The sequence below is a fragment of the Anopheles coluzzii genome, chromosome 2, assembly GCF_943734685.1.
Source record: "Anopheles coluzzii chromosome 2, AcolN3, whole genome shotgun sequence".
Lineage (NCBI taxonomy): Eukaryota > Metazoa > Arthropoda > Insecta > Diptera > Culicidae > Anopheles > Anopheles coluzzii.
The window spans coordinates 108,690,244-108,704,776 of record NC_064670.1 but is presented as its reverse complement, the minus strand read 5'-3'; the positions used below and the strand labels follow the sequence as shown (position 1 = coordinate 108,704,776).

At 43.1% G+C, this 14,533-nt stretch overlaps 1 long non-coding RNA gene across 1 annotated transcript in view; it reads right to left on the bottom strand.

Annotated features, from left to right (window-relative positions):
- Window positions 1-3,875, bottom strand: part of LOC125906741 (uncharacterized) — a 48,594-nt gene extending 44,719 nt beyond the window's left edge. Inside the window, exon 1 of the long non-coding RNA XR_007452091.1 lies at window positions 3,044-3,875. This is a non-coding gene — a long non-coding RNA (uncharacterized LOC125906741). The remainder of the gene's footprint in view (window positions 1-3,043) is intronic.
- Window positions 3,876-14,533: the final 10,658 nt, after the last annotated feature.

Below are 14,533 nucleotides of genomic sequence, written 5' to 3'. Positions count from 1 at the left end.
AAATACATATGCAAATTCCATTGCATCCAGCAGCACTGGAAGAGCAATATTCATCGACAGGGCAAACATTAATTAGTTCGAGCATTTTTGTCCATACAATTACATACCATATTGTGTGTTCTTGTATGTGCCCATCGATGCGTTAATAAGTCTGTAAATTACTACTTTTATTTGATTTTACCCCCAATTGTAATTATCTTTACATTTCGTTGACAAAAGTAATAGCAATCCAAAAGTTGTTAGCAGTTTTAGCCGGTAACTAGTAGACAATTTCCATAATTATTAAACCCTCATAAGCTATATTTTTTGTTGCAAAAAAAGATTGTGAAGCGAGAAATAAAAATACTATTTTCTCCCCTTCAACACACACGAGGAGGAAAAAATGGTCCAAACACATTACAACGCAACGCAGGAAAGTAGAAACGTCAGCGCCGGCACAAGCATACCGCTGCAAAAGGGACAACTTGGCCAGACCGTTTCTCATTTACTTGATGCAAAAACGGTTAAGTGAGTGTGTGTGTGTGTGTGTGTGTTGTGTGCTGCAGCAGTTTGGGTTACACCGATGCAATCACACTGTTCCGGAGTCTCTAACTTTTCCGGTGGTTGCTCGTTTTTTGCTTGCCCACTCGCTCTATTCCTCTCTGTCTATGCACCGTTTCCTCCAGAGACTCATTAGTGTGTTGGAATTATTACTTTCGCTACGGTTGTGCATTTTTTGCCGTTTTTATGTTCCTCCCTGCAAATGGACGGAGAATAGGGAGTGAAGATAGATTAAATATTATTTGTTTTCTCTCCCTTTGCTCAAGCAATCATTGCTGCCGTTTACTTTTGCTTATAAAATGGGAAAATAGCACAAAACATAGCGGAAGCGGAGGAAAATAAATCCCCTGCAACAGAAGCAACTGCAGCTCGGCAGGACGCATTCGGTACCTAATTTCATTACATTTTGCATGAAAAATCACATCCAATTCCACACAGCACACAGGATGAGTGGCATGAGTGGCTGTAAAGTGTGGAAAGGTTACAAAAACACACACACACACACACACACACACATCCCAGGGAAATTCATTCTCTTTCCGCCACCAGAGGGAAGCCCCACCAAACCCTCGCTGTGATCATCAATCATAATCACAGCAAGGCGCATATGGCTGTGCTCGCAAATGCTGATGGAAAACTTTCTCTGAATTCTCATTCCCATACACACACAGGCACAGGCACACAGATACAGCACAACTAGAAACGAACGTGGTTTCGCATAGGCGCTGCTAGCGCTGGCCGTAGGTACCAGCACAGTACCGTCCTTCTGGCACCGCGAACATGAACCTTCGTCAGTTTTTGAAACCACTTAATGACACTTTTGAAAAATTGTGCCTCACATAACCGTACCATCGCAACGAACGAAGTGTAGAAAGCAAAAAAACACACAACTCCGTATCACGGCGGCTAGACTTAACTTTTGGTTCGTTTTATTAAAGAAAAGGATCATATTTGCATAACCGTATCAGCTAAAAGGATCGTTTTTTTTTTTGTTCCATCAACTCGCAGCTCTCTGCAGCAGCATGCAGGACGGTGGCAATGCTTGCACAGTCATTTCCACCCGGGCAGGCAGCTCTGCCAAGCGAAAAATCCGCAAAAATTGGTGTCCAGTTTTGTTTGTTTCTCTACGTTTCGTAAAGGGCGCCCACACGGGCAGAGACGCAGCGTGACGACACACCGGATACCGGATGCAGATTCTCGCCCTGCAAACTGTGCAAGCCGCTATCGCACTCGACTACTTTTCCACTGGGCAGAACTGGGGGTGGAGGAGGCGAAAACGGAGAAGTCATCGTAAATTGCTCTACTTTACTCCCAATTCCACGGCACGGCACGGGGAAGTATGTTTGCATGCATTTTTAAAATGCAGTTCACAACCGTCATCCTCGCTCGGTTTCTCTTTCTCTCTCTCTCTCTCTCCTTCTCTCTCTGCTACATACAGTATTTCTCCCCTGTTGTGGCCCGGTTTTCCGATGTATTGCGGGAACGAGTTCAAGGTCACGTCCGTTTCACAACAAAAACGATTCGCATGTCGGCGGCATTGGCACGGATCGGTTCCCAGGCACAACGCACACACATACACACGGGCACACATACACACACTAACACATTGCGTCCCAATTGGGGTGGAAAAAGACAGCCTCACAAACATATGGACCGTACTCTGTGCTACCGTTTTGGGCTGACCTTGATGGCCGTGATGGGAGATATGATTTTGATTTTAAAAATTAAACTAATCTCTTTACAACGCATTTTAATTAAATATTGCACTTTCATTTCAGTGTCTCAAAAAAAAAAACTTATAATTAAAATGGAAAGATATTGTGTTCCTTTCTGCCTAGCAGTGGAGCAGTGGAAATGTTTGACGTAACTGCATGATTCGCCTCTTCTCGTCATAACTCGTCAGCTGTCAATCGCAGCACAGGGAACGGTGTTACGTTTTTCCATCCCGCTGTGTGTGTGTGTGTGTTTGGGTGATATGTTTTTGCTTCTATTGCGTCACTTCTCTCTTTTCGCAACGGCACAGGACACACACACACGCACGTTATCATTTTCACAAACACAGCACAGGGTGATCCGAAAACAGCGCACACAAACACACCCACCGATGGGGCCCAGTGGGAGATACTGGAAAGATAAACACAACACCCACTCTGTTTGTGCTTTTCTTCTCACATCGTTGCATAAAAATATACACAAACGAACACACACTGGCAGTAGATTCAGAAATAGATTGAAGAAGGGCTTTATTTCTATGGTTGATTCTATGCTAAATTTAAGGGTATTTTTCCCATTCAGAAACAGTAAACAAGAAAGGTTTGACCTTTCCATAAGTCTTAGCCAAGAGTATCGCAATGCGTAGAAAAACTTCCTTTGAAGAAGATGGAGACGCATCCCACCAGGCGTCTCCATTTGTGTGTTAAGCCATTCATATCAAACACTGGGCGGGAAAACCTGAGCAGTAAATTGGCAAAACCATATCAGTTAATTACAGAATTTAACCTACGATTCACTCTTCATTCTGCGTGTCTGGGAGAAAATAAAACACTTCCACACTGTTGTTCACAACGCTTGCAAGCTGGTAAATTAAGCGTTACTTTGCACTTTGGAGAAACACACGAATAGCACACGAGTGCACCACCCGCATCTAACGGGGGGTTTGCCGCACGTAACGGATCACTAGAGAGAGAGAGAGAGAGCGGGGAGGAGGGGGCCGGGCGGTGATGCTCAGATCCTTCTCTTTCCGTCGGCGGTACACCACCAGGATGCCAATTTGCCACCGTAGCGACGAAAAAGTGTAATCCAACGAACCCGCACCAAATCTACATCTCGACTGAATGGACTGAACAGCCAACGGCCGTTGCCAGCCTCACGAGCTTCGAAAGAGAGAGAGAGAGAGCGATAAAGAGTCATCGTGCGGCTTCGTATGAGTATCCTTTTCGTGCGTCGAGCACCAGCTGGTCGAAAATGAAGGCAGAGAAAGCGCGATGCGAGAGAGTGAGTGGTTTGTATCACGTGAGCTTCGGTGAACAGTTTGCTCCCGCATTTGACTATCACACAAGCCCGAGTACAAAGTGGGAAACAAACATGGCACCAGCCCTACACACACACATACATACATCCACACACGCACGCACAGCTCTCTCGCTCTCCTATTGATCACGTTGGTCACGTGTGCAATCGTCACAACATAATGCTGCGTGGGTGTCAACAAACAATGGTGCGAGAGGCAGCCGTGCGCTGCGAGAATGCAAGAGAGAGCCCGACCCGTTTGGAGCACGGGTGGCAATGGGTGGTAAACACATGACGGCACGGCCTGAACGGTGTGCTGCAAAAGGGTGTGCGTGAGTGCATCTCACAGCTGGTTTGGAAGCGAGCTGGGTAGGTGAGAGCGTGGCGAAGTTGGCGCTTTTTTGGCACTCGCGAAACAGCGAGTTTGCGCAGCTGCCTGCCTGGAAGTTGGAAACCGTTCAGCAGCGGTGGCAATGGTGGAGCGTGTGTTTTTGTGCTGGCGTACACTGTAAACTTGATTCGGTAGGGTTTGTCGTTTCGTTGTTGGTTTGAAATTGTACAAACGGACTATATGCAATTGCATGTATATTAAAGCATAAGAAACGAAATAAGACAGATACTAAAAATTTAATACAATATCACACGAATAAACATTAAATCAATTGCATTTGATCGATTCGTTAGGCGTGGTGCATAGTTTCAGGCGCAATTTAACGCTTCATCATTGTTAACGCCTAAATGTATACAGTCAAAGTACAAGTAAAATGGAAGCACCAAAATATTTTTTTCCTTAAAAAGGAAGTTACTATACTTATATCGAGAAATTTGTTGCTCTGATAGTGTGAAATTTTTCTATTTTTGACTATTGAATAATAATAAAAAACTTGGTATAAAATTCTTTTTTAAAATTCATTTTTTCATTGATTAATTTTTACATTTTGTTTCGTACTTTTTGTATATTTGAGAAGTATCATATTACGCTCAACTAAACTTCTAGACCAAATTACGCGAAAGGTACGTTACTTTGTATTTACTTATATTACCGATGTTAAAAGTTTCATGAATTCATCATCTATTAATTAACACCAAAAATGATGGATAATTTCGAATGACACATTAATTTGCAGCAATCGCTTTAATTAGGTTATACTCGTTAATTAAATTGAATTGCAGTGAAATGCTTGCTGGGCTGAAATAGTTGCATACCTAAATTCCTCACGTTGTTGATTAATTCAAAGCATTCTAAAAGCCGCAGTTGCAGTGCGAGGAATTTCATTAAAGGGTGATTAAACCATCGGTTTCGGATAATAGCAACAGCTATTACAAATTTGATTGTGGTTAATTCAACTCGATGCGATTGCTACACTATGGCTTTGAAGTAAGCTTTAGCATTCCTATAGTTCATTTCAATAGAAAATGCCGTCTTCACTTGCAAGCATTTATCGGTGACCTCGATACTGCAAAAGAATGTTCAAAGCGGATTGTTCACCCGTATAAGTTCACGTTAACCGACACAAAGTTATAGTGCTTAGAGACGACTGATGTCCCTTTACACACAACCGTACCCAACCTAACAATAACACAGACACGGTATGAAGAGATCGTGCTTGCTTATCGTCGACTTCCAGCCAGTCAAACGCTTTCAGCAACGAAAATGTCAATGAAAAATGATTTTCCGACCATGTACGTTTCCAGATGATTTGGCAACCGCCCTGGCGCATCTCTGACACAGGTGAACGTACCAGGTAGACATCACTCCACCCACCCACAGCGGCATTTCCTCCAGCATATCCATTTTTCGTTTTCGTCCCTTCATCCTGGTCGCATGGGCGGCTTCGTGCTTCGTGGAAATGAAAACACATTCATCTCGTTACGCCGTGACTTGATGACAGCTTTAGCTACTCCATCCACCCCCTGCCCCATGCGTGCCCATCGTATGTGTGCTAAACCATCGTTCGTTTCATCCGCCCAACCGCTCTCCCCCCCCTCTCCAATACCAATAGCATTCCGAACGGGGCCATTGACATGGCAGGCGAATGAAATGGAATTGGGAGGAACATGATGAAGGTAATTGCTCTGAAGGAGTTCCAAAAGCGTCAGCGGAGCTGGGCGAAACGTGGCAAGCGAGACGAAGGCAGCTCGCTAGAACCACACCACAACCGTGACACGGCTCTCAACCTTCCCCTCCTGTCCTTACTTGCTGCTTGTGGAATGAAAATAAACGACCGCAGCCGACCGACAGGTCGCGCGCGTCACCCGCTTGGAAAGATCGTTCATTCAAAACGGAAAGATTCATCACCTTGAGCGAATGTCCTCGAAGCCAGCCTCGCTCTCATGCCCGTGGAATGTCTACAAAGAATCACAAAGTCTGAAACAATATGGTTATGCGTCGCCCGCGCCGTACACACTTTTCCTCGGGATTCGAAAACACATTCGCAAAGCCCGTCTTTTGGGCTTGCGTAAGAACATTAAGTCACTCCTCAAAGTAACGAATGCGTGCCGAACACACATTCACAGCTCCCTCCGCAGACAATAGCAGCCGCTTCTACTGATTTCTCTTGTTCTTTCTCATCAACACAAAAACATTTTTTTTTGTGAGGTGGATGCTGCGTTCCACAACCGCCAAAACAGTGAAAAAGAGAGTGAAGTGATAGTCATTTTGAAAACAGGAAGAGCGATAATCCGAATGCCCCGGTCGTCCATCTAGATACGCCAAATGTCCTTGAACTTTTGCGCTTCGTAACATGGCCTCTGGGTGCAGATATACAGGACGAAAAAGGTAAGCGAAACTAGAACGAACCGAATAAAATCATCTACCGCATCCTTTCGGCTCGCTTCTAGTCGCACACGGTCCCCCACGGTCTGGTCTAGTTCTAGGCCGTGACGATGCAAGGGAATTCCGAGAAACAGTGTGCGAGTCCGGAAAAACGGGGGAAGCGAGAGGCACAAGCTAATAAAAAGCGGTGAAGATTAACGAAACCTTTCTGACGTCGATCACCATCCGGCGGTGGAGGCTTTTCGTAGACACGAAAACACAAATATACGGTAGCCGGGGGCACAAGAGCCATCAGACGTGTGGTTTTACTTAAAAATGTCATTGAAAACAAGTTTATTGTGGTTCTTTCATTAGAAAAGACTCTTTGAATCTTAGAAAAACCTTTTACATTTAGAAAATACTTTGCACATCGCAGTAATATAATGTAAGTTATATAATATATAACTGTTACATAATGTGTGTTATATTTATAACAAACATTTTATAATTATAGAATTTAATAAAACGACCAAGGAGTAGAAAATTTACTTTTTTTTAAATACTATTGCTTAATCTTGCTTTGCGCCTAAATGTATGCAATCTGATTTTGACATGATTTGTTATTTTTATTTTATTTATTCAGGAGGGACGGCTTTGCCGTATTGCTTAATTATGATCTGTTATAATGGAGACCAATCCATTTTATTTTTGAAAAAAATATCCTTTTTTGTCATATGTTTCATCACAATTAAATATTTTACAATCACATTTTGACATAGCAATTGAATATGTCACCTGTAAGCACAATTACAGGAGAAATATCAAATATTATAAGGTTTTTAATCAGAAAAAACAAAACCAAATTTACGTTAAACAAAGCCCACATTCTGAGTTATTTAAGTGGAGCATAACGGATTAGTCAGGCCTTAATTTATAATATGCTAGTGCACAATTCAAAGGCAACAACTAACTTTCGCTAACATGACGGTAGTAATTGGCTTCACAAGGTACAATCGATCTCTCTTTGCCCTACACATACACACACTCACACAGTGTACCAAAAGAAGGCTCGTCTCCGTTCACTTTTCGAAGAAAAGAATGTTACCACCACCGCTCCCTCCCACCAAGCGCCAAGAGATAGACGCGGAATAGCAATGAGGAGCAAAATAAATGTTGATCACGTTCCAGCCGTTTGCTGTCGCTCGTAAGCAGGACGTCGTTAATGGCTTACACCAGCCAGCAGCAGGCCGGATGTGTTGCTACATGTGTTGGTGCATGCATATACGCTCCAGCGATTGGGATAGCATAATTTAGGCATGAGGCAATGAGACGAGAGATTCTTTCACTTTGCTCCGCCCGTGGGGGATAGCGCGAGCGCAAACGAAATGACTCAAGAAAATCATACATTAGTAGTGACACACAGCGGCACATCCTCACAAAGAAGTCGTTCTCTCTTGCATCGTGTGTTTGTATATGTAATGGTGTCTCTGTGTGTTGGTACAAAAGGTGGATCCGGTGGTTTTGTGCTTCCTCCTCTGCTTATTTATGTATTTTCATCCGCACCAACTGAGGACGCTTTATCGCCCGCCCCGATTGCTATTGATTGTCTTGGGGCAGTTTTAATGCGCACCGTCCGCAGGAAGGAAAAGCCTAACGATACCAGCTTTAAGCACGAAGCACATACGATGAAGTCAATGAGATGGAAAGGACGGCGGGAGCCCGATTCGCCGGCAGATGTGGTGTACTAGGTTCTGAATTACCATGGTTTTCGGGTTCCGCGCTAGGTATTCAATCAATAATCATTTCTGTACCTCGGGGAGCTTGGCGAAAGACGAACCAAGCGTCTCCCGTTTAGGCAGCACGAAGGTACTCTTAAAGAGAACATTCGATTAAAGCTCATCCTACCGATAGCGTCGGCATTGATTCTCTTTAAGAGATGATTTGCGTGATACAAGGCACTGCAATGATGGGCCGTATTGACTTTCGGCCACATCGGAGAGAAATAAATACCGAAGGTTCCTTTACAGGTTTTGCGCCGTATCAAGCACCATTTCTCAGGTGGCATCGGATCAATGTATCCGATTTTATAGGATCCCAAATCAATTCGATGCGTAAGAAACAGACCCTATCTCTGCCTCAAGCAGATAAAGGAAGTTTTCGGGCTTTGCCTTGGGGGGTTTAGATTGATTGATGAATATGTCGATTATTTACGATGAATCGTACAAATCCTAACCTAATCCAAGCGCTTCCCGGGAAGGTAATCGAATGGTCATGCGTTTTATTTACAACCAGGCTCGACTGACTGCGGAGGCTTGCGAGTCCTTTTCCATAATGTATGTAAAAGTATGCCGAGTTTCTATCGACATGGCTGACTTCCAGGAATAAGGAGAGAATCATTTTTTTTTAAATCCTGAATTAATTCATTTAACTATTTCTATGAAATTAGCTTTTTGAGGGCAATAAAGTTGTATCAACCCCATCAAAAGTGTATGATAACGTTCCAAATTGACGCTACTTTCAGACAGTATTGCACAATTTGACTCTAATTCTCTGAAGTTGCTTGCCCAGTGGCTGATTGTATTAAAAGCAAATCATCTGAGATTTCATTCATATACGTAGGCTGCATTCCTAGTTGTTACGCCTGTTTTATGCAAATTGCCAAAAGCTTAGCATGAAACAAGATAGTGTGCTGACATTTTAGATTTCAGCAAAACTTGAAATGCGTCAGCAACGAGTTTTGTGTACGAAATAGAGTGACGTGAGAGATAACTTAATTTCCAACGAAGCGTAATTCCACATGGAGGCAATTTTCCATTACAAACTATGCCGTCTGAACATCCCAAGTGAGTTCCAATTGAGGTTGTAACACAACGTCATCTTAAACATTTTTACCACGAATTCCCATAAATTCCCACACACTCTAACACAGCTCTGTAACTCATCCAAATGCTTTAATTGATGTCTTGATCGATCAATTTAATTCCCCGTGCGAAGAGAACCATTTTATGAACAAATACTTAGACACGAACGCATGTGAACCTTCCGACGGCGTGGTGTGCGAATGTGTGAAGATGTGCACCGAGCGCAAGAAGTGATTTATATACAATTTTGAGCTAGCACATCGAGAAGAAAAAGCAATTTATCATTTATCCATTTTTCCTTCGCCCCACCCTCATACAAAGACCCTTCTTATTTTCCATTCCTGGGTAGTTTCAGTCCTGCCAACCCATCTTTACTGTTGATCATGATGAAGCTGAAGCTAATGATGATATCGTTCAGGACAGATGTGGTGTGGGGGTGTGTGTCTGCTGCGACGTTACGTGTACAGTGGAGAATTTCCATTCGTAAACGGGGGGATTGAGGTTTGTAGCAGCTTCCAGTGCACACGATTGAGCCACCATTGAAACAGCGCAGCGCAGAGTAGGTAGCAGATGATTAAGTTACCATCCTGCGAAATGGATTGTAACGCAGGGTTTGCTCGTGTAGAAAATAAATTGCCTCCCGCTGCTGTATTATTGAATGAGACATTTATAGCAACCGATTAAAGCTACACGGCGTAAGGAAGGGATGGAATGGTCTACCGATAAAAATAAGCTATTCTATCGCAACGTAAAATGCTGGTGGAAAAGACTCTTTGAAAGGTTTCGGTCTTGAAACCGTTCGCGTCAAATCAGCGCCTAAAGTTATGCAATGCCGAGCACAACAGTTCACGCTAAAGATTTTTTTTTCTGTGATACCTAGCACCTCATTATGGCGAGACACTTCTTAACAATTCCAGGAACTGTTACTGGCACTATGAAAATAGCAGCAAGAACAACAAACTACAACCTACGAAAAAAAACAGGCTTCAATACAAGGAGTTGACACCATCAAGACGAAACACTGTATGTTCCACCGCCATCACCATCGATCGTTCATAATTCGTCATCTTATTTCCTCTCCGAGAAAATGGGAAAGTTTGAATGGAAAAACTTGTAACGAGCAGCGGCTCCCTCGAAACCCCCCCCCCCCCCCCCCCCCCGGCACTGTGTCACGGGAAGTGGATTCACCGGATGAATGGAAATGACGACGGCAGTAAACGGATTACCGGACGACGAGCTGTTCGGGGGGTGAACGAGGTACATCAACCCTGACGCCATCCATCGAAGCGCACACGGACGGGTTTCGAGATGTTTACTCCTTCTTTTCAGGCGCTATCGTGTATCCCTTTTTGGGCCCCCGATCTGGGTGCGATCAATGGGTCGAGAGAGCTTCGATCCCCAGCCAGCTTCATTATGCTTCCATTCACGGACCGAAAAAAAAGGGAAGGGACTTCAACGGAGCTGTCAGATGTAAAGATGCAGTACACAGTGACGGTCCTCCTTTTCACTCGGTTATAAATGAACCGGTTGAAACCTTGTTGCTCGGTTTTACTTGCTCATTTTCCCTAGACGTCTAGGTGCTAGAATGGCAGAGCACGTAAGAAAAGTGTCGTCGAACATCATTAACCCGGGCGAAAGTAAACCACCCATCGGATGGTGGTTATTAGTGCTGGTTGAGTCTCCAGGCGCTTTATCACTTTATCCCCTTAATCCTCTTGTTCATCATCGTCGTCGTCGCCGCTGCGGCACTGCGCGAATGGTAAATGTCTTTATGAAAACACTTTTCCGTACGTGTGGTTGTGTTGCTATAAATCGTTAACATTTGGTTGTTTCTTTTCCCGTGCCGGGACGAGAGGAAAGCGACTGAAACAATATTTTTTCCCTCCCCCCCTTTCCACCACACCCCGAGGGGTAAAGATTGATAAAAGCTTACACATTTTGCGTCACCGAACGTGGCGGAGATAAAAATGAAAATCACTTTTCCAATTAAAATGAAATTATTCATAAGACCTTTAACGCAAATGTGCGCGCCCGCTGATCACGTAGTCCCGGAGTGCACACGCCTTTTCTTCAATTTGCCCAAAACGCAGACGCGCTTTGTGTGGGAAGATGTTTAAGATTAATAAGCAAAAGCTGACGAAAAAAACTGAAGAAAACTTTATCCTCTTTCACCTATTCCAGGAATGTTTTGGCTTTGCCCGCAATAGATTTCTTCGTCGTTGTTTCTCGTAGATGAAATAAAGGATAGCATAAGCTCCAAGCCCAAGCTCACTGTTGGCACGGCACCAGAGCAACAACACAGGGTGTAACAAAAATGCAAAAAACCGCGTCTGTAAACTTATTTTTTGTTGTAGGGAGGGAGTTTACAATGAGATGCCAACCTAAATGCCAAGTGAATGACTTCGGGCGGAATAGGAGATTTTTGGTTTGTTTTTTTGATAGGCAAGTGATCAGAAAGTTTGCATCTTGATGGGCTATTTTAATCCGGAATATTATTTTATTCCATCGAGTAGAACAAAGTAAAAGTAATGATTTGATGGAAATTAGTTAAAAACATTGCTCGCCTTTCTTGTCAACAGATTGCACTGTTTTTAATGGAAAATATCTGAAGAATGGAGCGAAACAAGTTAAACAGCTTTACTATTGGACGATGGTTGGAAATTCTTATTACATTTATTGCTTATAATTATTTTTTACATGATTTAGATGCGAATCAAATATACAACAGCACAGAATAAGCCTGTAAGCTAGACCAAATTTCGAACGAATAGCAACTCAATTCAGAAATTAAAGTAAATCATATCATAGCTCCTTAGATACCTGCAAGATACTCGTTTTTTACACACACAACTTACGGTCAATCTCTTACCAGCAAATAACCTTAATCCTAGACCAGTTGAAGCAGAACAAACCATACAGAAGAGAGAGAAAAAATCTGCACAAATGTATCTCTTGGAGGACACTGGTGACGTCGAGCGACACTTTACATCACAAAACCTAGTCACAAGAATTCGGCCACTGGATCACGGCCGCAAGGTTAGGTCAGTCTGCACTCAACACTCAATCATCAAACTTTGGTTTGAACACTTGGAGGGGGGGCTCTCCCCTTCCAAATGGGGGAATTGCATTGGGCCGCCTCGAAGGGCATATGCCGTCTGTGCCGAAGCTAACGAATCGTTACGACTTTTTTTACATTACGGAAGCGGCTTTTTGCCACGAGTCTCGACCGGCATGCTATGCCGTCGCTCATTCCACCGTTAAAACTCCGATTGCAATCGGTACCGGCCCGGTGCGGTTAGCTACGGACACGCTTGGTGGAACGAACCTCTCCTGCTCTTTAGGGAGGAGGTTTGCTTCTTGACCTGCAATTTGAAAAGGTTAATCAAGATCTATTTTAATACCGTCGTGATTGACAGTTCATGGGCGAAACATGTGCAAAATTTTGACTCAATTTAGTCAACGAATGGCTTGCTACAGTGGCGAGGCAATCCTTTCAAGGAAAAAAAAAGATAATTAATTAGTAAAAGCCATTGCAATTTCACCACCAGTGTTTTCAATTTCGTAAGCCAAAAAGGCTTCTCTCCACAATTGTACCGATTAGTGAAGGGTGCTTCTATGCGGCGTGGGACACAGAACGCACAAAGAATGTGCGAACTTTGTAAGCAGCCCGCTCTAAGCGGAATGATGCAACCGCACCAGGATGTTGCCCCATCGGAATTTTATCTGCTGGCGGGCCCCAAAACAGGCCCAAGTTCTTGGACCGAGTCGTTAGCTGCGAACATCAACTCCAATTAGATTCAGTGCAGATACGAATATAAAGGAGCTTGAGACAAAAACAAGTTAAACGCCGTAGAATATGCTTCTTCTTGTGATATTTTAAACTAAATAAGACGAAATTTGTAAAAATAAAGATAAAGTTATACAATGTATGGATTATTTATAACTTTTTCAAATAAAATTGTTCTGAGGAATAAAACACTTCTCAAAACAAATGCCAATAACATCCTGTAAGTTGATGTCGTTTAAAGACAAGGAAACAACTCCAACAGCATTACCTAACACTAGCCATCACTCTTTCTTGAACGGGTAAGCCCCTATGCACGACCAGTACCGGACAAGTTTGCCAAACATGTGTTAACAAGCTGGCTCAAGTTCGAACAGCACCACCAAAGGAAGCACCTTCCGTCTCGCCAGCCGTGTACAGAGCTGCGGCCAGCTGGCAGGCCGGTGCTTCCGTTCCACCTGAGCAACCCTGAAATCAGCCGGTCGTCTGGTCTGGTCGACGGGGGCGAATGCACAAGAAGCCCCCGAGCGTAAGGCTTGATAACGACCTTAACCTTGAACCTGATTGGGCAAAAACGGTAGACCTCAAGGCATGGCTGCGAGCGCTTTTAAGGCACACACGTAGTCTTCAGTTCACGTATGGAATAATCAGCCGGACGTTTGAGGTTTCGGTAGGAACTGGTGTCTATCGATAGAAAGTTCGGTAAATTTCCATTGATTTGTGTTGTAGGCACGTTTTTGCAAAGTGTCATTAAAGATTGTGGGGAACAATGGTTAAACATTTTTGTTTAATGAAACAAACATTATTGTATAATTTGAAATGATCAGTTATCATCATTGAAATTAATAAATAAAAATTTATGACATCAATACGAAGAAGCCTCTTTAGGAAATAAAAACAAGTTAAATATAAAAAATACATGAATACACAGAGCCAATTTTTCGGTTTTAATACAAGATAAACGAGAGTAAAAAATAAAAATCTTTAGTTTATTGACATGATAAGATAGTGTGAAAGATATCACAAAAATGATCGATATTACAAATCTCGACAAAGCCTATTTATTATATGAAAATATAAATATAAAATAAATTCAATACTACAACTTATCTAACTTGAATCCAACAAATACCACTGCATATACAGTGCAACAGAAAAACAGGTACCACTGCAACAGAAAAAAAACAGACAATTAAAATACAATTGATTAAACTGCAATCAAAATTTATGAGGCATAGCTTTTTGAAATAATTGCTGCTAAAACATTCAAAGCTATAACCTGCATGATTCACCAGCAAGCCTTACACGGTATGACTTTGACCGCGTTTAACCAGCGAAAACCGTGGTTCAAACTCTTTCTAGACCTTTTCATGTGCTCGAGCGAGCCAGGAAATCAAACCGAAACCTCGCGAGACCGAAGACGAATGTTTACCCTTTCCCTAGTCCAGCCCCAAAGCCTGGCGACACCCAAGGGACTGTGGGACGTGTTGTGAACTTGCTTGGCTTTTTGGAGTGGACCCAGCTTTATCTTGTTTTGCGCAGCCCCGACCAAAGGCTACTGTAGTTTCGCGGCGTTGACCCCGT